The sequence below is a fragment of the Rhinoraja longicauda genome, chromosome 4, assembly GCF_053455715.1.
Source record: "Rhinoraja longicauda isolate Sanriku21f chromosome 4, sRhiLon1.1, whole genome shotgun sequence".
Taxonomy (NCBI): Eukaryota; Metazoa; Chordata; class Chondrichthyes; order Rajiformes; family Arhynchobatidae; genus Rhinoraja; species Rhinoraja longicauda.
In genome coordinates this window covers 2,102,675-2,125,552 of record NC_135956.1, presented here as the reverse complement: position 1 = coordinate 2,125,552, position 22,878 = coordinate 2,102,675, and positions in this window count along the sequence as shown.

Sequence of the window (22,878 nt, the reverse complement as noted above, 5' to 3'; positions counted from 1 at the left end):
CAGGGGGCTGTCCATGTGGACTCTGCACCTTCCCCCTCTGACAGCATGGGCTTCCTCTGGGTGTTCCAGTTTCCTCCCACTTCCCAAAGACGTGCCAGTTTTGGGGGTTAATTGGCCTCTGTAAAATTGCCCCTAATGTCTTGGGAGTGGATGGAAAAAGATGGGTAACATAGAACTCGTGTGAACTGGCGATCAATGGTCAGTGTGGACTCGATGGGCCAAGCCGCATCCCGAAACTGAACTAAAAACTTTAAAAGTGACTGCTACAATCATATTAAGCCAAAATAATTTTAACAATCAATTGCCCCACCTATTGTCTTCTAACTTGGAAAACCAGAATCCCCACCAAAATCTCTGGGGTCATGAGTCCTGCATCATCACTATCCTTGACATGGGTTAAAATAGGCAATTCACCAACACAAACCCAACTAAACTGGGCCAAGCTGCTGGTCCCCAATGATAGTTCCAATCAGGTCCATTATGGACCATCAGGACCTGCTGAGAGCCCACCATGATCTGTCTCTGTCTCTGCCCCCAGGGTCATCTGGCACAACTGACCCCTGCATGAACCTTTCTTTGCACTTTACCTCGTTCCCCCCTTTTCTTTTTCCATTCCCTCTCCCCTTCTTGTTGTTTACATGTTCGCCATGATTTATTTATATATTTGATTTGATAGCATCGACATGGAAACGACAATCAAAATCGCGTTGTACTTGTACAATGACAATGAAGGATATTATATTGTATTGTATCTTAACAGCCGCATTTAAGATTAGTTTTGGGTTGAATGTCACATTTGGTTGAAATGTCCTTCAGCTAGGGAGGATTACCTGGGCACCTCCCTTTGATCGCTTCACTTACAATGCACATGCCTGTATAATGGCTCAGCACAGGTATTCAACAGAGAAATGTCAGGTGAACAGTTGCATTGAACCAAGATCACTTGGGTTGCCCTGAAGTCCAACATAATTAACATCTGTAAAGAGACTCATAGCTTCTCTATCAGGAAAGAATCTCCAGCATGCAAAGGCAATGGCTCCACTGATTCCAGAAGATTGAGACCCTAAAGAAAATGTACAAAAGTGTTCAGTTCAGTTTAGTTTATTGTCACGTGTACCGAGGTACAGTGAAAAGCTTTTGTTGTGTGCTCACCAGTCAGTGGAAATACTCCAAACATGATTGCAATCAAGCCATTTACAGCGTGATGCATCCTGACAAAATGCATTCTGTGGTGCATCTGTAAAAGTTGGTGAGAGTTGTAGAGGACATGCCAAGCTTCCTGAGCCTTGTGAGGATGTAGAGGCGTTGGTGTGCTTTCGTGGTCGTTGCCACAAGATGGGTGGTGCTGGAGAAGTTGTTGGTGATATTCTAGGAGTTTGAAGTTTTCAACCATCTTGCCTTCGGCCGCGGTCAATGCAAACTGGGGTGCTTCACTACCAGAGGTACAATATTTCCTCCATAATCACAACATTCGCAAATTATTCAGTGCTGCCGAAACCATCTACAGTCCAAACACATAAGGGCCCACCCAGCCCACTGAGAGCTGAGAGTGGAGGTGAATGTATCAATAGCAGTGAACCCAAGCTTGACCCTGAGATCACCTGCTGTCTGTATAATTTCACTCTTTTTCCCCATGACCATGTTCACAAGTTCACAAGTTATAGGAGTAGAGTCAGGCCATTCAGCCCATCGAGTCCACTCCGCCATTCAATCATGGCTGCCTCCTAATCCCATTTTCCTGCCTTCTCCCCATGACCCAGGACACCCGTTCTAATCAAGAACTTGTCTATCTCTGCCTCAAAAATATCCGCTGACTTGACCTCCACAGCCCTCTGTGGCAATGAGTTCCGCAGATTAACTACCCTCTGATTAAAGACGTTCCTACTCACCTCCTTTCTCAAAAGAGCGCCCTTTAATTCTGAGGCTGTGACCTCTGGTCCTAGACTCTCCCACCAGTGGAAACATCCTCTCCACATCATCTCTGTCTACGCCTTTCATTATTCTGTAGGTTTCAATGAATTTCCCCCTCATCCTTCTAAACTCCAGCGAGTACAGGCCCAGTGCCAACAAACGCTCATCATATGTTAACCCACTTATTCCTAGGATTATCCTTGCAAACCTCCTCTGGACCCTCTCCAGAGCCAGCACATCCTTCCTCAGATATGGTGCCTAAGTGGGGCGGCACGGTAGCGCAGCGGTAGAGTTGCTGCCTTACAGCGAATGCAGCGCCGGAGACTCAGGTTCGATCCTGACTACGGGTGCTGCACTGTAAGGAGTTTGTACGTTCTCCCCGTGACCTGCGTGGGTTTTCTCCGAGATCTTCGGTTTCATCCCACACTCCAAAGATGTACAGGTATGTAGGTTAATTGACTGGACAAATGTAAAAAATTGTCCCTAGTGTGTGTAGGATAGTGTTGATGTGCGGGGATCGCTGGGCGGTGCGGACTTGGTGGGCCGAAAAGGCCTGTTTCCGCGCTGTATCTGAAATATGAAAATATGAGATAAAAATAAGTCTGCTCACAGTACTCCAAATACGGCCTGACCAGCGCCTTAGAGAGCCTCAGCATTACATCTTCATGTGAGCCCAACAAGTTGCTAGTTGGCTACTGTAATTTACCCTCTAGTGCGTATGTGAGTGGTGGGCTTGTATTCACTGGAGTGAAGGATGAGAGCGGATCTTATAGAAACATATAAAATTATAAAAGGACTGGACAAGCTAGATGCAGGAGAAATGTTCCCAATGTTGGGCGAGTCCAGAACCAGGGGCCACAGTCTTAGAACAATGGGGAGGCCATTTAAAACTGAGGTGAAAGAACCTTTTTCATCCAGAGAGTTGTAAATTTGTGGAATTCTCTGCCACAGAGGGCAGTGGAAGCCAAATCACTGGATGAATTTTAGAGAGAGTTAGATAGAGTTCTAGAGGCTAGTGGAATCAAGGGATATGGGGAGAAGGCAGGCACGGGGCATTGATTGGGGACGATCAGCCATGATCGCATTGAATGGCGGTGCTGGCTCGAAGGGCCGAATGGCCTTCTCCTGCACCTATTTTCTATGTTTCTATGTTTCTAATCTGGGGCGGAATGGATGATTGTTGGCTTAAAGTCGAATTAGTGTAAATAGGCATTTGATGGTCTCAGTGAGCCAAAGGGTCTGATTTCATGCAGCACCTCTCTGTAGCGCGAGGTTGTTAAATTTCCTCCCAAATCCCAAAGATGTGTTTGTTAACATTTGACTATTGTAAGTTATCTCATAGTGCAGGCAAATTACAACAAGCAAACATGAGTTGATACCAACATGAAATGGGGAGAGGGAAATTTGCTGGTTTAGTTTGGTTTAGTTTGTTTTTTGGGAGCCAGCAAGGAACTAAAGGTCTAAATGGCTTTCTTCTGTGTTATAATAGCTAAGGCCAGTCAGTGCTCACTGGAAAGATGATTCCAAAGTCTTTCTCAGCCACATCTCTGTCCTTGACATCTTTGCCCCGCAAAGCATCGAGTTCAACCTTGCCCCTAAACCAAATGGGCAAGGAATTATGCCCATGAGCTAACTGTGGAACCCACATACACAACGAGGGGAAGGTGGTTCTCACGCCGAAGTTCTAGGGAGGGAGGGAGGGAGGGAGGGAGGGAGGGAGGGGGGAGAGGGAGGGAGAGAGGGAGGGAGGGAGGGAGGGAGGGAGGGAGGGAGGGAGGGAGGGAGGGAGGGAGGGAGGGAGGGAGGGAGGGAGGGAGGGAGGGAGGGAGGGAGGGAGGGAGGGAGGGAGGAGGGAGGGAGGGGGGAGAGGGAGGGAGAGAGGGAGGGAGGGAGGGAGGGAGGGAGGGAGGGAGGGAGGGAGGGAGGGAGGGAGGGAGGGAGGGAGGGAGGGAGGGAGGGAGGGAGGGAGGGAGGGAGGGAGGGAGGGAGGGAGGGAGGGAGGGAGGGAGGGAGGGAGGGAGGGAGGGAGGGAGGGAGGGAGGGAGGGAGGGAGGGAGGGAGGGAGGGAGGAGGGAGGGAGGGATGGGGTGGAGGGAGGGGGGGAGGGAGGGACAGGGGTGGAGGGAGGGGGGAGGGAGGAGGGATGGTGTGGAGGGAGGGAGAGAATAACAGGGGTTGAGGGGGATGGAGTAGGGGGAGGGGAAGGGGGAGGGGGTCAGGGAGGGGGAGGGGGAGGGAGTAGGGAGGAGAGAGGGGGAGGGGGGAGGGGGAGAGGGGAGGGGGAGTGGGGGAGGAGAGGGTACTGCACCAATGCAGGAGAGGTTTGGGCCCACCGGTCCACTTGGTCTAGTTAGTGATAAATTCACAGCCTCACCTTCCACATCCCGATGTGGCAACTCCAACAGCCTGACCGTGGGAGAAGACGGCAGGGAAGAGAAAAGGACATTGTGGCCTTCCATCACAGTGAGGAGGTGACTGGAGGAGACTCACTGTGATGGATGTTTCTTTTGTTTGGTGTTGGTTTATGATTGTATGTGTTGTTGCATATTTTTATTGCTTATTTTTATTGGTCTTATTGTTGAACTGCGGGTAATTTTTCATTTCACTGCACATTTATGTGTGTGTGACAAATAAATTGACTATTGACTATTAAGAGGAGGATGTGCTAGGGATCTCGGAGATGCTATAGTTTTAACGATTTGCGAGAAAGAAAGAAATCCAATGAACGCAACTACTGATGGACTTCCCTGCACAGGTAATGTCATCGCCTGTGTCTTCCTCATCTACCACCACAGCAACTTGTATCACTTGTAGAGTCCCAATGTGAATCCTGTCTATCCAAATGGACAGTGGACATCATCTTCGCTGTATGGCAGCCCAATGAGTAATTCAGGTCCCAATCTGAAACGTCACTTGTCCATTTGCTTCAGAGATGTTGCCTGGCCTGCTGAGTTACGCCAGCATTTTGTGTCTCTCTTTAGTAGTTTTGCACACATGGCTTTATTGAACTCAAAGAAGCATCTGCCTCCATCCATCAAGAGGGACTGGAACAATGTTCCCGCCTTTCGTTAGCCTCCATCATTTGTTTCCATCCTACATCTGCTCCATGATGATGTGCAAGATTTGATTTTAACTATCAGCTCCACAATAGATCCAAAATGGTGCCAGCATCTTAACATTCTTCTTAATCTCACCTTCAACAAACTTGCACTGGAAGATGGGTAATCTGAGGGCAAGTTATCATCCTGTGCCCGTTAGAGAAAAAGGATGCTGGAGGATCCTGACCTCCACTCTCGCACAAAACTCATGGTATAAAGAGTAGTACTGATTTCTACCACCCTGTCACCATCATCATCGGCGGTCTCTGGAAGCGAGTGTGACTGTCATCTCTTGTGAGGACGCCTGTGCGTGACTTTGTTTAACGTGGGGAGACTGGTGCACAGACAGCCACCACACGATCCTTGACAGATCTGGGTCAGGATCCAGTGGCGTGGAGTCCAAGACGACCGGGAACCCTTTTCTGCCGCAGCCTTCATCCATCCGCCTTCCCAGCCGTTGTGACGCTCCACTAAAGTCAGCCGTCACCCTCCTTCCGCCTGTTCCACCGTTGAGGTCGTGGTTGGATCGCTCTTTGTCAGGGACCTCCCCCTCGACCTTACCGCCATGGGTGACCATACCAGGAGCGTAGCTCCAGACGGCATCGCTCTCAGGATCTCAGGACCACACGAGCTTCTCCACCGCCACAAGGTGACAATCCACGGAGAAGTAAACTACCCCGTATGCTTAGGTCATAAGATCATAATTGATAGGAGTAGAATTGGGCCATTCGGCCCATCAAGTCTACTCCGCCATTCAATCATGGCTGATCTATCTCTCCCTCCTAACCCCATTCTCCTGCCTTCTCCCCATAACCTCTAACCCCTGTAATAATCAAGAATCTATCTCCGCCTTAAAAATATCCACTGACGGCCTCCACAGCCTTCTGTGGCAATGAATCCCACAGATTCACCACCCTCTGACTGAAGATTGCTTCTCCATCATGAGCAATCTACAGCAAGAATCTCCGAGTGTCACCAATGTTCTCTGCAAACCTTCAAGTCCATTGGTAAGGCAAGCTAACCAATGGTCAACCTCCTTCCCCAGGTCATCTTAGCCACAATTAAGGCCCTGATTACCCTCAGATAGTGTACGTTGGTGTGGCACGGTGGCGCAGCAGTAGAGTTGCTGCCTCACAGCGCCAGAGACCCGGGTTCCATCCTGACTAGAGGTGTTTGTCTGTACGGCGTTTGTACGTTCTCCCACACTCCAAAGACGTACAGGTTTGCAGGTTAATTGACTTGATATAAATGTAAATTGTCCCTAGTGTGTGTGCAGGGTAGTGTTAACGTGCGGGGATCGCTGGTCGGCGTGGACTAGGTGGGCCGAAGGGCCTGTTTCCGCGCTGTATCTCTAAACTAAACCTAAACTAAGATCGTTCAAACGGGCAGTCCATGTTATTTGTGAGCCTGACACCAAGCTCCCGAAATAGGTGCCCAACTCTTAACTCCATCACGCCAGATTACCATGCGGACAGAACAGATCCTCCTCGTAACAGCCCCACTAAATGTTAGGAACCCCTAGTCCATGACCATTCACAGTAAAATAGGGACATCCAGGTGAAATGAAGGAACGCAAATCCTGTCACGAGAAGCGTGGAGCAGCCCTGCTGGAAATGGTGCAGCCCATCAGGTCAGGTGCCACACCTTCAGTTGCCCCCTCACCTGCAGAAACAAAATAAGGAAATGCTGGAAAATCCAGCATGCTGGGCAACAAATGCGGAAAGAGAGACCATTAACGATTCAGGCCGAAGGCCCTTCATCGATTCAGTGAGAGAGCCTTAAGAACATAATTCTGGGCACTAAATGAGACAGAGAGATAGTGGGAACAGAATGTTCTTTAAGAACGCCTGTAAGATTTTACCCAGTGCCTTTGGCAATCTGCGCACTGTGCATCCACTCCAAAATACTTAAAAGACAATTGCAGTTGCCTTCTAAAAAAATGTGTTCAAGTGTTAACCATTTCTTCTTGAATCACATTTATTGATTTGGAATGGATTGTGTGAATGAGATTACAAGTGAAACGTTAGATTATTCAGTGTGCCGTGGGACGGCAGGATAGCACAGAGGTAGAGTTGCTGCCTTACAGCAACCAGAGACCTGCATTCCATCCTGACCATGTGCTGCCGTCCGTATGGAGTTTGTACGTTCTCCCTTGACCCTCGTGGGCTCTCTCCGGGTGCTCTGTTTTCCTCCACCATTCCTAGAACGTGCAGGTTTACTGGTTAATTGGCTTCTGTGAATTGCCCCTGGTATGTGGGGCAGAGGTGGTCTGTGGACTGCATGGGCTTGGTGGTCCAAAGCATCTGTCTCCAGGTAATATTTGTAAACTAAATAAACTAAACCCAATGAAACAGGACTCCCAATCAATATTAATGCACAAACAGCATCTCTAACAGAAAGATGACAGTATTTGGTCCTATCATACTGGTGTCCATAGGAACTTGTTTTGTACAATACAGTCATCATAGGCCAACATTATAACAGGGATGAACAAGGATGGTATTATTTTAATGCAAATCCTTCTCCTTATAGAGTCATTGAGTCATAGAGAGATACAGCGTGGAAACCCAACTTGCCCACACCTGCCAACATGTCCCAGCTACACTAGGCCCACCTGCTCGCTTTTGGTCCATATCCCTCCAAACCTGTCCTATCCATGTACCTGTCTAACTGTTTCTTAAATGTTGGGATAGTCCCTGCATCAACTACCTCCTCTGGCAGCTTGTTTCATACACCCACCACCCTCTGTGTGAAAAAGTTACCCCTCAGATTCCTATTAAATCTTTTCCCCTTCAGCTTAAACCTATGTCCTCTGGTCCTTGATTCATATACATTAGTGAGAGACTTTGTGCATCCACCCGATCTATTCCTCTCATGATTTTATACACCTCGATAAGATCACCCCTCATCCTCCTGCGCTCCAAGGAAGAGTCCCAGCACCGAACCCTGAGGCACACCACTAGTCACAGGCCTCCAGTCCGAGAAGCAACCTTCCACCATCACCCTCTGCTTCCTTCCATGGAGCCAATTTTCTATCCATTCAGCTATCTCTCCTTGGATCCCATGCGATCTAACCTTCCAGAGCAGCCTACCATGTGGAACCTTGTCGAATGCTTTACTGAAGTTATTGATAATGCAAATCTGGTTAACTTTACAATTATCTAGAGGAATAACATTTGAAGAACAGCATGACAGAAATATATAGTGAGCGTGTGAAATATATAGACATTGTATGATAGGATAGCAGCCACAAGGTGTTATGACTTCTACCAGGGCAGTGATGTTTATCTGCCCAGCATCCTTTTCTGTACATCTATACAAAGAAGAATGCTCAATAGAAGTCCTTAAAAACATGTGCCAATTTCAGTGGGTCACAGATTGGAACAGCAGGTAGTGCAATGACCCAGCTTGACTCTGACCTCACGTGCTCTCTGTGTGGAGTTTGCATGTACTTCCTGTGATTGTAGATTTCCTTAGGGTGTTCCAACTGCCTCCCACATCCTGGAGATGCCACACAAGTAGGGTTGCCAACTGTCCCGTACTAGCCAGGACATCCCATATTTTGAGCTAAATTTGTTTGTCCCATACGGGACCGCCCTTACCCCATATTAGGCCGGGGGGGCGCTATAGGCCCGGACCCTGTAGGACCGGACACTGTAGGCCCGGACACTGTAGGCCCGGACACTGTAGGCCCGGACACTGTAGGCCCGGACACTGTAGGCCCGGACACTGTAGGCCCGGACACTGTAGGCCCGGACACTGTAGGCCCGGACACTGTAGGCCCGGACACTGTAGGCCCGGACACTGTAGGCCCGGACACTGTAGGCCCGGACACTGTAGGCCCGGACACTGTAGGCCCGGACACTGTAGGCCTGGGGGGCGCTGTAGGCCCGGAGTGTGTTCGGGGAGCAGGGCTGAGTGTGTTCGCCTAACGGAGGTTGTGTAGCGACCCGCCTCCCAGCCCGGGCGGCCGCCATTGGTGGAGCGGGAGCACGTGGCCACTGACTGGGTGAGGTCACGTGGGGCGCGGGTGGTGATGTCACCTTTTGTCCCTTATTTGGGAGTTAGAAAGTTGGCAATCCTACATACAAGGATTGACAGTGATCAAAGCTAGGCGCATAGAAGGGTCTCGAGCCGAAACGTCACCCATTCCTTCTCTCCAGAGATGCTGCCTGTCCCGCTGAGTTACTCCAACATTTTGTGTCTATAAATGGAGGAACTCATATTTCGCTTGGGCAGCTTACAGCCCAGTGGTATGAACATTGATTTCTCTCACTTCAGGTAGCCCCGGCATTCCCTCTCTCTCCATCCCTCCCCCACACAAGTTGCACCAGCTTCTCGTTTTCACCCAACAAACAGCTAACAATGGCCTGTTTCCTTTATCATCGTTACTTTTTTTGCATATCTTTCATTCATTGTTCTTTATCTCTCTACATCATCATCACCTATATCGCTTGTTTCCATTATCCCTAACCAGTCTGAAGAAGGGTCTCGGCCCGAAACGTCACCCATTCCTTCTCTCCAGAGATGCTGCCTGACCTGCTGAGTTACTCCAGCATTTTGTGTCTATCTTTGGTTTAAACCGGCATCTGCAGTTCCTTCCTACAGACAATGTTCATCCACTTCTGATAATTCCCCATGCATTTAAAATGAGGCATGAAAATGAGTCAGAATCAATGTGCGAATGCAAACACCCCATTTGAGGTACAGATAGTTAGTCATAGAGTCATAGAGTCATACTGCGTGAAAACAGGCACCTTGGCCCAACTTGCCCACACCGACCAACATGTCCCATCTACACTGGCACCACCTGCCTGCCTGCGTTTGGCCCATATCCCTTTATCCATGTACCTGTCTAAATGTTTCTTAAATGTTGCGATAGTACCTGCAATTGTAGTTCTGCTACAATGCGTATTTTCATAACACGAATGGGATATATTGCAATTGATAAATTAGATTTGTGATATGTAGGGTAAATTGGTAATCGTGCAATTTCTATGGGAACCAGAGAAGCACTTAAAAGTTACTTTGGAATTTGACAAGCAGAAAAAAAGCTGTCTTGAAAAATAAACAGTCTGCGGAAAAGTACTCGTTCCATCTAAACTCTCAGCTGTAAGCAAATACCATTGTTTCTGAAGAACACAATCTGTCAGTTTCACCGCGGTGTTCATTGAAATGAACAGGCAATCAATCGTCTCTATTGATTTGTGCAATGATATTCGAACAAACAAAGTAACAGAGCCTTCAGTATTTTTAGCTTGCAGTAACAAGAATAAACTTGTAGCTATTAAAAAGTCCTTTGTTTTTAAAAATCCTGTGGGGGAAATAGCTTTGTTATTGTGAGTGTAAAACTCCCAGACATCTTGTCCCTTATTCCACATTGACACAATAGTTTTTACAATGAGATTTCTGTAACACCACATTTCACAGCTATTGCGTTAAAGCAGAACTACCTTTGTACCCAATAATTAAAAGACACTTCCATCATGGTCAAAACTATGATCAGTTGTAATTCTATAGCATCACTGGTAAACGGCAAAGAGTCATCGAATTTTTCCAATACTCTACTGTAGTCAGTGATAGAAGTTGTTGTAGTTCCTTCACCAAGGAGCTGCTTTAAGTTTACAAAATACATCTGCACATCTCAAGCAGAAGTTCACTTGCACCTCCTCCGACCTCATCTGCTGTATCCGTTGTTCAAGGTGTGGACTCTTATACATCGGCGAGACCAAAGGCAGGGAAGAGAAAAAGACATTCTGGCCTTCCATCACAGTGAGGAGGGACTGGAGGAGACTCACTGTGATGGATGTTTCTTTTTGTTTGGTGTTAGTTGTGATTGTATGTGTTATTGCATTTTTATTGATTAATCTTATTGGTCTTATTGTTCAACTGCGGGTAATGTTTCATTTTACTACACATTTATGTGTATGTGACAAATAAACAACTATTGACTATTGACTATTGACGCTGAACACTTTCACTGAACACCTTCGCTCAGTCTGCCTGGACCTACCTGATCTCCCGGTTGCCAAACACTTTCATTCCCCTTCCCATTCCCACATTGTCCTTTCTGTCCTCCATTGTCAGAGTGAGGCCAAACGCAAATTGGAGGAACAGCACCTCATATTTTGCTTGGACGGCTTACAACCCAGTAACTCTTGCATTTCCCCCTCTCTCTCCATCCCTCCCCCACCCAAGCCGTACTACCTTCAAAGTCGTCTTGTTGAATCTCATTGTCTGTAGCTCATTTTCACCTAGCCCACAGCTAACTATGGCTAGTTTCCTTTATCATCATTACTTTTGTGCATATCTTTCATTAAATTGTTCTACATCATCTACATCTCTCATTTCCCTTTCTCCTGACTCTCAGTCTGAAGCAGGGTCTCAACCCTAAATGAGGAGTGGGAGAGGAGGGGAGGAGGGGGGAAGGGGGGAGGGGGAGGGGAGGGGGGAGGAGGGAAAGGGGAGGGGGGGTGGAGGGGTGAGGGGGAGGGGGAGGGGGTGAAGGAGGAGGGGGAGAGGAGGAGGGGGAGAGGGGGAGAGGGGAGGGGGGAGGAGAGGATGCTGCACCAATGCAGGAGAGGTTTGGGCCCAACGGGTTCACTTGGTCTAGTTTATTCTAATTATCTTCTGTTCTGCTTTCAGTGAAATTGAGGGACTGGTGCCTGGGATTATTACATAGAAAATAGGTGTAGGAGGAGGCCATTCGGCCCTTCGAGCCAGCACTGCCATAAATCCATAAATGCACCATTTTCCTTAAGAAAGATCCAATAAATGTGACAATGCCGCTGTTAGAATTCTGAAAGACTATCACATAAATCCTTGATTCCTAACATCGCACGATTATTGAGAAGGAACTCTCAACTCTCAAGGATAATTGATAAGTGTGAAGGAACTTTTTCACCCAGAGAGTTGTGAATTTGTGGAATTCTCTGCCACAGAGGGCAGTGGAGGCCAAATCACTGGATGGATTTAAACGAGAGTTAGATAAAGCTCTGGGGGCTAGTGTAATCAAGGGATATGGGGAGAAGGCAGGCACGGGTTACTGATTGTGGACGATCAACCATGATCACAATGAATGGCGGTGCTGGCTCGAAGGGCCAAATGACCTCCTCCTGCACCTATTTTCTATGTTTCTATGTTTCTATGATAATATCCCAGCTCCGATTTTCTTTCTCACAAGAAGAGAAAATAACATTTTAAACCATGAGTAATTCTCAATGCTCATAGATGAAAGAAGGGAGGAGCATAATTTAAAATAATCTGTCGAATAGTATTCCAACCACTAACCTCAAATTCATTCCAAAGAATAACAAAACGTCATGATCATTGGGTGGGTCTTTACTGTCGGCATCAGTACAGATGTAAACAGTGCAGATATGATCTTGGGTTCCTGATTTAAAACAGGTTTAGCTCCCTCTCATGGTTCCGCTGGCAAAAGAGATGCTTCCATTCGATACCATCACACACACAACTAAAATGGATGCGATGGCAAGCCCATAATTCTTTACCCCAAAATTAATGGCCACTAACGGGAGGAAGGCATCAAATAATAGAAAGAAAGTTTCAGCTTGATCCTGATGAAACTTATTATGACATACAGAACAAAATAAGGGGGCAAGATGGCCTGGGGGTAGAACTGCTGCCTTACGGCCAGAAACCCAGGTTCCATCCCGACTACGGGTGCTGTCTGTATGGAGTTTGTACGTTCTCCCCGTGACCTGCGTGGGTTTTCTCCCAGATCTTCGGTTTCCTCCCACACTCCACAGGTTTGCAGGTTAATTGGCTTGGTAAATGTAAATTGTCCCCAGTGTGTGTAGGGTAGCGTTAATGTGTGGGGATCGCTGGTCGGTGCAGACTTGGTGGGCCGAAGGGCCTGATTCTGTGCTGTATCTCTAAATTTAAAAAACTGACAAAATTATGGCTTGGTAAAATGAGGGATTGGGAAATATGAATATGATATTAAGCAGCAGATTTATAGGGAAATTACAGAGATTATGTAAAGCCATAGTGTTTTGGCCACGGGATATAAATATCCAAATAGACATTGTGATAACAACTGAAACAAAAACAGGAAGGCATCATTTAGTGTTTATAACGTCATAAGGTTAGAATAATCATAGAAGTGAATCTAGAGAATAAGGGTAAAAGCTGTCAAATGGAGGAATGGAAGTGACAAAGGAGATTGGGGGGATCTCAGGCCTGACAGACAAAAACTAGTTGAACAATGAGAGACTTTTATGATGGAAAAAAAGCACAAAATGCTGGAGTAACTCAGCGGGTCAGGCAGCATCTGTGGAGAACATGGGCAGGTCACGTTACAGGTTGGGACCCTTCTTCAGACTAATTGTGGTGGGAGGTGAGGAACAAAGCTGGATGGGAGGAAGGGCAGGTGAAAGCCTGGGGAGTGATAGGTGGATATGGGTGGTGGGGTTTTGAGAAGCAAATGGTTGGACAACGGCCAGCGTTGAAAAGACAAAGGGTGAGAAGTAAGGATTGCAAAGCCATAGGAAGGAACGATGGTGGAAGGGGAGGGTGAAGGGGAGAGATGTGTGCAAGTCCAGGGTGGGGCACAAGAAAGTGTGGGGGTAATGAAGGAAGGATTCTTTGTGGGCCAGTTACCGAAAATTGGAGAATTGATTGTTCAATCTAAAATTGGAGAATGCAAACATCATGTTCTTCAGAGATGCTACCTGGCCCGCTGAGTTACTCCAGCACTCGTGACTTCTTTGTAAACCAGTATCTGCAGTTCTTTGTATCTACCTTTACAGTGAAGATGTTTCACCTGCAGTCTAAGCATATTCCCATGAGGGGGAAAAAAAGTAAAGCCCCTGTCCCACTGAGGTGATGTTTTAGGTGACTACAGGTGACTAGGCTGTCTCCACACGGTTGCCGGGGTGTCGCCTGTACGGTCGTGAGTCGTCTCCAAAGAGTCGTAGCGTCTTTCTGGTCGTCGCTGGATTTTGAAATGTTTAAACATTTTCGGCGACTGTTATTTTGATGCCAATGAGCGTAGCTTGACATCTCCTGACGTAGGCGCTGTCGTAGGTTGTCACCAGGTGACGTAGATTGTCACCGGTGCTGACTTCGGTGAATTCCATTGGCGACTTCCTACGTCAACCTACGTCAACCGGCGACAGGTACTGGCGTCAAAACTGGAGGACAACATGACGTGAATTGTCTTCAGTTGTCGCCGACATGGTTGTTGCTTGTCGTAGCTTGTCGCGGGTAGACGTAGGTTGGCTTCGGTTGTCGCAGGTTGTCGCCTGTGTGGTCGTAGGTTGTTGTAGGTGCGGTCGTAGGTGGACGTCCTACTCGTGACGATTGGGTCGCCGGTTGTCAGTAGCTTGCCGTAGCTTGACGTCGACTAGGTGGTAGGTTGTTGTAGCTTGTCGTAGATATTGTCGTAGGGGGGGTCCAGTCGCCGGTTTTTCGGTGACCCGCTACGACTATGACAGTCGGCGGCAGTCGCCTAAAAAATCACCTAAGTGGGACAAAAGGTGGAGTAAAATATAGCAGAAGAAAGGAAGACTGATACCAGGATATTAACACACATGGGGACCAGATCGACCACAGAAAGTCCAGAGTATTTGACAAATAAATGAGAGAGGCAAAGAGAGCGCACGAGAAAAGACTGGGAGCAAACATGAAAAGGAATCCGAAATATACTACGGACTTGTGGACACGAAAAGGGTTGGAGGAAATGGGAAGTGAGGCCACAGTTTAGGTAGTGAATCAGCCCATGCAGCAGTCTTCGCCAACATAGAAGATACTACTGAAAATTGGTCAGAGATGAAAGGAGCTACAGCATCAGGGATAGAAAATTGTCTAGACAAGAAATAGCAGGGTTTTCTCCCCTGCTGGTTTAGTTTAGTTTAGAGATACACCGTGGAAACAGGCCCTTCAGCCCACCGAGTCGGCGCCGACCAGCGATCCCCGCACACTAACACTATCCTACACACACTAGGGACAATTTACAATTATACCAAACCAATTAGCCTACAAATCTGTACGTCTTTGGAGTGTAGGAGGAAACCGGAGCTCCAGGAGAAAACCCACGCAAGTCAAGGGGAGAAGGTATAAACTCCATACCAGTTCAGATTAGTTTATTGTCACATGTACTGAGGTACAGTGAAAAGCTTTTGGTGCGTGCTAACTAGTCAGCAGAAAGACAATACATGATTACAATCAATCCATTTACAGTGTATAGACACATGATAAGGGAATATTGTATATTCATGATTTGGATGAGGGGATTGAAGGCTTTGTGGCCAAGTTTAGAGGTGATACGAAAATAGGTGGAGGGGCAGGTAGTGTAGAGAAAGCAGGGACTCTAAAGAAGAACTTGGACAGGTTGGGGGAGTGGGCAGAAAAGTGGCAGATGGAATATAGTGTAGCAAAGTGTGGAGTCATGCATTTTGGTGGTAGAAATAAAGGTGTAGACTATTTTCTAGTAGAATAGGGTTAGGAGGGAAAGATAGATCAGCCATGATTGAATGGCAGAGTAGACTTGAAGGACCGAATGGCCTAAATCTGCTCCTATCACTTATGATCTTATGACCTAAGCATACGGGGTAGTTTACTTCTCCGTGGATCGTCACCTTGTGGGGGTGGAGAAGCTTGTGTGGTCCTGAGATCCTGAGAGCGATGCCGTCTGGAGCTACGCTCCTGGTAGGGTCACCCATGGTGGTACGGTCGAGGGGGAGGTCCCTGACAAAGAACAATCCAACCAAGACCTCAACGGTGGAACAGGCGGAGGGTGACGGCTGACTTTAGTGGAGCGTCACAACGGCTGGGAAGGCGGATGGATGAAGGCTGCAGCAGAAAAGGGTCCCCAGTCGTCTTGGACTCCATGCCACTGGATCCTGACCCAGATCTGTCAAGGACAATAAAGTCCACAAGGATGCCCATTGGAAGTGTCCAATGCTACTGCAGCCGTGCGCAGAATGCTGATTCCAAACTGCCAACATAGTTGAAGGCACGTTGGAGGGTGGCATTCAGGGCACTGGTTACTGTGTCTGAGCCTCGTCACCAAAATGCTGGAAAGAATTTCACTCTGGTTATCCATTCAAGAAACAGCCAAACAGCTTACCTCAAGCAGTGGAGGACCACATTATTCCAAACGACTGAAGATACTGGGGTCCATTCAAACTTTAGTTTAGAGATACAATGTGGAAACGGGCCCTTTCGGCCCACCGGGTCCGCGCCGACCAGCGATCCCCGCACAGTAACACTATCCTACACCCACTAGGGACAATTTTTACATTTACCAAGCCAATTAACCTACAATCCTGTACGTCTTTGGAGTGTGGGAGGAAACGGAAGATCTCGGAGAAAACCCACGCAGGTCATGGGGAGAATGTACAAACTCCGTACAGACAGCACCCGTAGTCGGGATGGAACCCGGGTCTCCAGCGCTGCATTCGCTGTAAGGCAGCAACTCTACCGCTGCGCCCCTTGAAACAAAGCAACCAAGTTCAAAAGAGTGAATTGGAAAAATAAGACTGATATTAAATTCTTCTTAATGGAAGAATTATCACTATTCAACTACATTGTTGAATATAGGATAATTGTTTCAATTCAGAACAGATGAATACAGTGAGGAGGATTCCTAATGTTTATCAGATTGGATAATTGAGGACGGTCATCTACCTCATCAAATAAATATTTTATACATGGTGGTGGTATAAGATACTGTAAGATGAGTAGGGGTCACCCCATATACCTTGGGAGACAGTGACGCAGTGGTAGAGTTGCTGCCTTACAGTGCTTACAGCGTCAGAGACCCGGGTTCCATCCCGACTACAGGCGCTCTCAGCATGGAGTTTGTACGTTCTCCCCGTGAAAGCGTGGGTTTTCTCTGGGATCTTTGATTTCCTCCCACACTCCAAAGACGTACAGGTTTATAGGTTAAGTGTAGGAAGGAACTGCAGATGCTGGTTTAAACCGAAAATAGACCCAAAATGCTGGAGTAACTCAGCGGGACAGGCAGCATCTCTGGAGAGAAGTAATGGGTGACGATTCGGGTTGAGTCCCTTCTTCAGACTCAATGGGTGACATTTCAGGTCGAGACCCTTCTTCGGACCGAAAAAGTCTGAAGAAGGGTGTCGGCCCGAAACATCACCCATTCCTTCCCTCCAGAGATGCTGCCTGACCCGCTGAGTTACTCCAGCATTTTGTGTCTACCTCAGGTTTGTAGGTTAATTGGCTTGGTATAAATGTAAATTGTCCCTAGTGCATGTGGGATAGTGTTAGCGTGCAGGGATCGCTGGTCGGTGCGGACTCGGTGGGCTGAAGGGCCCGTTTCTGTGCTGAATCTCTGAAACTAAAAATTTTAATATAGCCAGCATTCAGGGTTATAAATCACCTCAGCAATATTACTCCAAGACAGCGAGAAGAATGTGCCACAGTGCCCCAGCAGGATATTTCCACTCTCAAAGAACGCAGCATGAGTCAGTGGCAGTTATGCAACTTTAAAGACAGTTTGCTTTGCTGACTCACACCCATTGGAACGTGGGTGAGCCCGACCACAACCACCTCACTAACAGCTCGAAATAGCCAGCAGATAGACAATATTTCAGTTCCGGATCACCAATACTAGTTAACAAAATAAACCTGTGAGCTGATCAGTTACACAGCTGGTTTCATATTAGCTTTAATGAGCTGACTTTCAGAGAATGTAACCTGGAAGATCTGAGTGGCCATCTTCATCCCAGCACAAATTGGAGTCTGAACACAAATTCTGCAAGGAGAACATTCACAGCACAAACTTTGCCCGGATTTTCAGATCCCGTCCTCACCAATCCAAACCACATTAAGATTTGTGGGGAATACCGAGTTTTAAAGTGGTCGACGGGCAGACCAATGCATGTTATTATTTACCAAGCACCAGAAAATGTGGAGCACAGAAACCAAAGGCATCTCCACTCTTTTTTTTTACTCATGACTTGCAAATGAAAACCATTTTCCACATGTTTTAACAAAATCCCTGCTGAGATTCTACCCATCGCAAATGTGGCCCATCCAGTTCCAGGTGCGATGCGTTGGCAAGACTGACAATATTGCGGTGTTATTCCAGCACATAACAACATCAACAACATGTAAGTGACTGACAGCAATAATGTGCAACCTACACCGATCAGCCAAAACATTATGACCACTGACAGGCAAAGTGAATAACATTGATTATCTTGTTACAATGGCACCTGTCAAGGGGTGGGATATATTAGGCAGCAAGTGAACAGTCAGTTCTTGAAGTTGATGTGTTGGATGCAGGAGAAATGGGCAGGAGTAAAGACCTGAGCGACTTTGACAAGGGCCAAATTGTTATGGCCAGACGACTGGGTCAGAGCATCTCTGAAACGGCAAGGCTTGTGGGGTGCTCCCGGTCAGCAGTGGTGAATACCTACCGACAGTGGTCCAAGGAGGAACAAACCACAAACTGGCGACAGGGTGTTGGGCGCCCAAGGCTCATCGATGCGCGAGGGCAACGAAGGCTATCGCGTCGGGTCCGAACCGACAGAAGGTCGACTGTGGCACAAGTCACAGAAAATGTCAATGGTGGTCACGGGAGGAATGTGTCACAATACACAGTGCATCGCACCTTGCTGCGTATGGGGCTGCACACGGAGGACCAACAGCATATTAGGCAGGTGGTCATAATGTTTTGGCTGATCGGTGTATATCCTCATTTGACACAAGTCGGAAACCTTGCAGGGTCGGTGAGGAGATGTGAATGTAAAGGGTCGTTAGCGGGACTCTGAATGTAGCTGTCTTCATTCTACTGCCTGAGCTTTTAAACGAACCCCACATTTCACGTTCCGGTGGTGACTCTCATGGTGCCTATTGCAGGTATAAACAGAGGAACATTGGCTGATCTCTGCCTAAACATCAACTACTCATGGGGCGAGTTTTGATCTCCATTAACGATTGCCCAAAACGAGTGGTGTGGTGTGATGTACAACCCCCATCTCTGTCAGCTTCCCCTCACCACTGCAACTGGCTGGTGTACAACTGAACCGTGTCCCACGATGGATAAAGATGTCTTTGAAGGTGGAGACACACATCCCAGTGACAAAGAGCTGCAGTTTCTGTAGGCAGCTGCCTTCAGGAACTGCACAGGTCATATTGAGGTTGTTGAGGCTGGGACTACCCCAAGTTTTAAGGAACAGTTCAACAAGTACATGGATAGGGCAGGTTTGGTGGGATATCGACCAAACGCAGGCAGGAGGGACTAGTGTAGCTGGGACATGTTGGCCAGCATGGGCAGGTTGGGCCGAAGGGCCTGTCTCCACACTGTATCACTCACTCTATGACTCTATATAGGATGGTGATGCAATTAGGATGAAAAACAACTCAATGGCTTATTTTTTAATAAAAATGTTCCCAAGTTCGTAATTGTTTAGCCTGAGTCCCTGAGTTACTCTAGCATTTTGTGTTTTGTGTTGGTATCGATAAAATCCAGTTCTCTGGCTACTCACTTGCAGTTTCAATTTAATTACTTTCAATTAAAAAGTGCCTGGTAATTGCTTGCACACTGAAAAACCTTTTCGAAGATTCCACACTTGGAGTGAGATTGGTTGACAGTCATTAACAATTTTGCTGTCATTAAAAGAGTCAGACGCCTTTAATTGCCTGATGCAACTTGCTAGGCCAAGCAGTGGTCAGCTGCAGCCAACCGCCATTCATCATGATCATGGCTGATCATCCACAATCAGTACCCCGTTCCTGCCTTCTCCCCATATCCCTTGACTCCGCTATCATTAAGAGCTCTATCTAGCTCTCTCTTGAAAGCATCCAGTGAATTGGCCTCCACCGACTTCTGAGGCAGAGAGTTCCACAGATTTACAACTCTGAGTGAAAAAGTTTTTCCTCATCTCAGTTCTAAATGGCCTACCCCTTATTCTTAAACTGTGGCCCCTGGTTCTGGACTCCCACAGTGCCACTTTAGATGAGGATATTCCAACATTTAAATCTAATTTAAAGCTTTGATTCACTGAGAATCGAGCGTAACATGTGAACGTAGATGTGAGCATTTCCGTCGTGCTGGTCTTGCTCACCATGTACACAGGATCACTTCCAGTCAAGTTACGAAGGCACAGCAGCAGCTCAGACCACGTTCTTCCCACGATTTGTTAAATTCCTTTCTTATAGCTTTTACCAGTTAGGGAAGAGCTGGGAAATTGCATATGGCTCGATCTAACCAGGATACATGAGCTAAACTAAAGGAAGCCAGGCCACCCACTTCCCATGTTGTACATTAACCACAACTGCAAGGAGCAGATGTGTGGATATTGATCAAAGGTAAGGGGAGCTTTTGCCCTGCTTGTTGTGGTGACAATAGACAATAGACAATAGGTGCAGGAGGAGGCCATTTGGCCCTTCGAGCCAGCACCGCCTTTCACCGTGATCATGGCTGATCATCCACAATCAGTACCCCGTTCCGGCCTTCTCCCCATATCCCCTGACTCCGCTATCTTTAGAATTTGCTGCCTAGTCGCATGTAGTCACCTAAAGGATTGCCTAAGTGGGACAGGCCATTTAGAGTTCCACGCTGTATGACACCATGACTCCATGGCCAAAGATCGTCATCTCCCCTCAGTCCAATTAACTATCTTCCCATCCTTGAAGAAGTCTGAAGAAGGGTCTCGACCCGAGACGTCACCCATTCCTTCTCTCCGGGGATGCTGCCTGACCCGCTGAGTTACCCCAGCATTTTTGGGTCTCTATTGACAGTTTCCCCTGTTGGATTTAGCAGCTTGAAAAGATGAAGTTGTGGTCTTCCTCCCCCTGCTGTTTAAATGAGCTTTCACCGTGCCTTGAGGTTGATGCACACCGCATTCATACATGTGTCACAAAGCAGAAAGTAGGAGAGTGTTGAATCCAACGCACCCTCCCACATAGTCCTCCCACATAGTCCTCCACATAGTCCTCCACATAGTCCTCCACATATATCTCCACATAGTCCTCCCACATAGTCCTCCCACATAGTCCTCCCACATAGTCCTCCCACATAGTCCTCTACATAGATCTCCACATAGTCTTCCCACATAGTCCTCCACATAGATCTCCACATAGTCCTCCACATAGTCCTCCACATATATCTCCACATAGTCCTCCCACATAGTCCTCCCACATAGTCCTCCCACATAGTCCTCCCACATAGTCCTCCACATAGATCTCCACATAGTCCTCCACATAGTCCTCCACATAGATCTCCACATAGTCCTCCCACATAGTCCTCCACATAGATCTCCACTTAGTCCTCCACATAGTCCTCCCACATAGTCCTCCACATAGATCTCCACATAGTCCTCCTCATAGTCCTCCCACATAGTCCTCCACATAGATCTCCACATAGTCCTCCACATAGTCCTCCACATAGATCTCCACATAGTCCTCCCACATAGTCCTCCCACATAGTCCTCCACATAGATCTCCACATAGTCCTCCACATAGTCCTCCACATAGATCTCCACATAGTCCTCCCACATAGTCCTCCCACATAGTCCTCCACATAGATCTCCACATAGTCCTCCACATAGTCCTCCCACATAGTCCTCCACATAGTCCTCCACATAGTCCTCCCACATAGTCCTCCCACATAGTCCTCCCACATAGTCCTCCACATAGTCCTCCCACATAGTCCTCCCACATAGTCCTCCCACATAGTCCTCCCACATAGTCCTCCCACATAGTCCTCCCACATAGTCCTCCCACATAGTCCTCCCACATAGTCCTCCACATAGATCTCCACATAGTCCTCCACATAGTCCTCCATATAGTCCTCCACATAGTCCTCCACATAGTCCTCCACATGGTCCTCCACATGGTCCTCCAGATCACAATCCATGATAGCCTTCTCATGCTCAATGCCAAGCAAATGTGTACAGCATTGTCAACATATTTGATGCACATGTGTGTGAAAGATGCATCTTCTGGATGCACTGGAACACATCCTCAGTGATGATGGGGTCATTGGGTGTTTCGGGTCTCACAACATCAGACCCCCTCGCCCAGGCGACCCAGCCGGGGTTGATCAGGCCCCGACTTGCGTCCCAGCAGCAACTGCCCACGGATCAGCCCTCTTAATAACTGCTCTGCAGGGGTTGGGAGACTGGTGTGCGGAGGGGTGAGTCCTGGCTGGGCTAAACTAACCTAAGTGTTAAAGATATCAATGCATAAAGTGCCATGCAACCACAATATAAAACCAACTGAACTTGACATCTAAATATGTGCTAAAATTATTTCTCTTCTTTTCTTTTTCTCCTATCTAGAAGTAAGGAACATAAATAGAATATGTCAGGATGGAAATTGTTTTTCATGATGCCGCACCGATGCCTCAGCCATTCCCACAGAGGCTCAACGTCTTCTGTCGAAATGCAATGGGATGGTACGCATGTGCATTTCTTCAACAATCTTATTCAACATGTTGCCAGCACTCCAGAATGATGGGAACAGTCTACTGCATACCAGCAATCATGCTTCATTCAAGATTGCTGGTCATAGTCATTTACTTCAGTACAGCCCATCACTGCATGAACCCAGACCCTGGCTCTTATTTAGTTGCTAATTTCCAAACACTTGCACATCTCCTCCTGCACCTATTGTCTATTGTCTATTGTTTGCTATTGAGGGCGTGCAGCGTAGGTTCACCAAGTTAATTCCCGGAATGGCGGGACTGTCGTATGTTGAAAGACTGGAGAGACTAGGCTTGTATACGCTGGAATTTAGAAGGATGAGAAGGGATCTTATCGAAAGACGTACAGGTATGTAGGTTAATTGACTGGGTAAATGTAAAAATTGTCCCTAGTGGGTGTAGGATAGTGTTAGTGTGCGGGGATCGCTGGGCGGTGCGGACTTGGTGGGC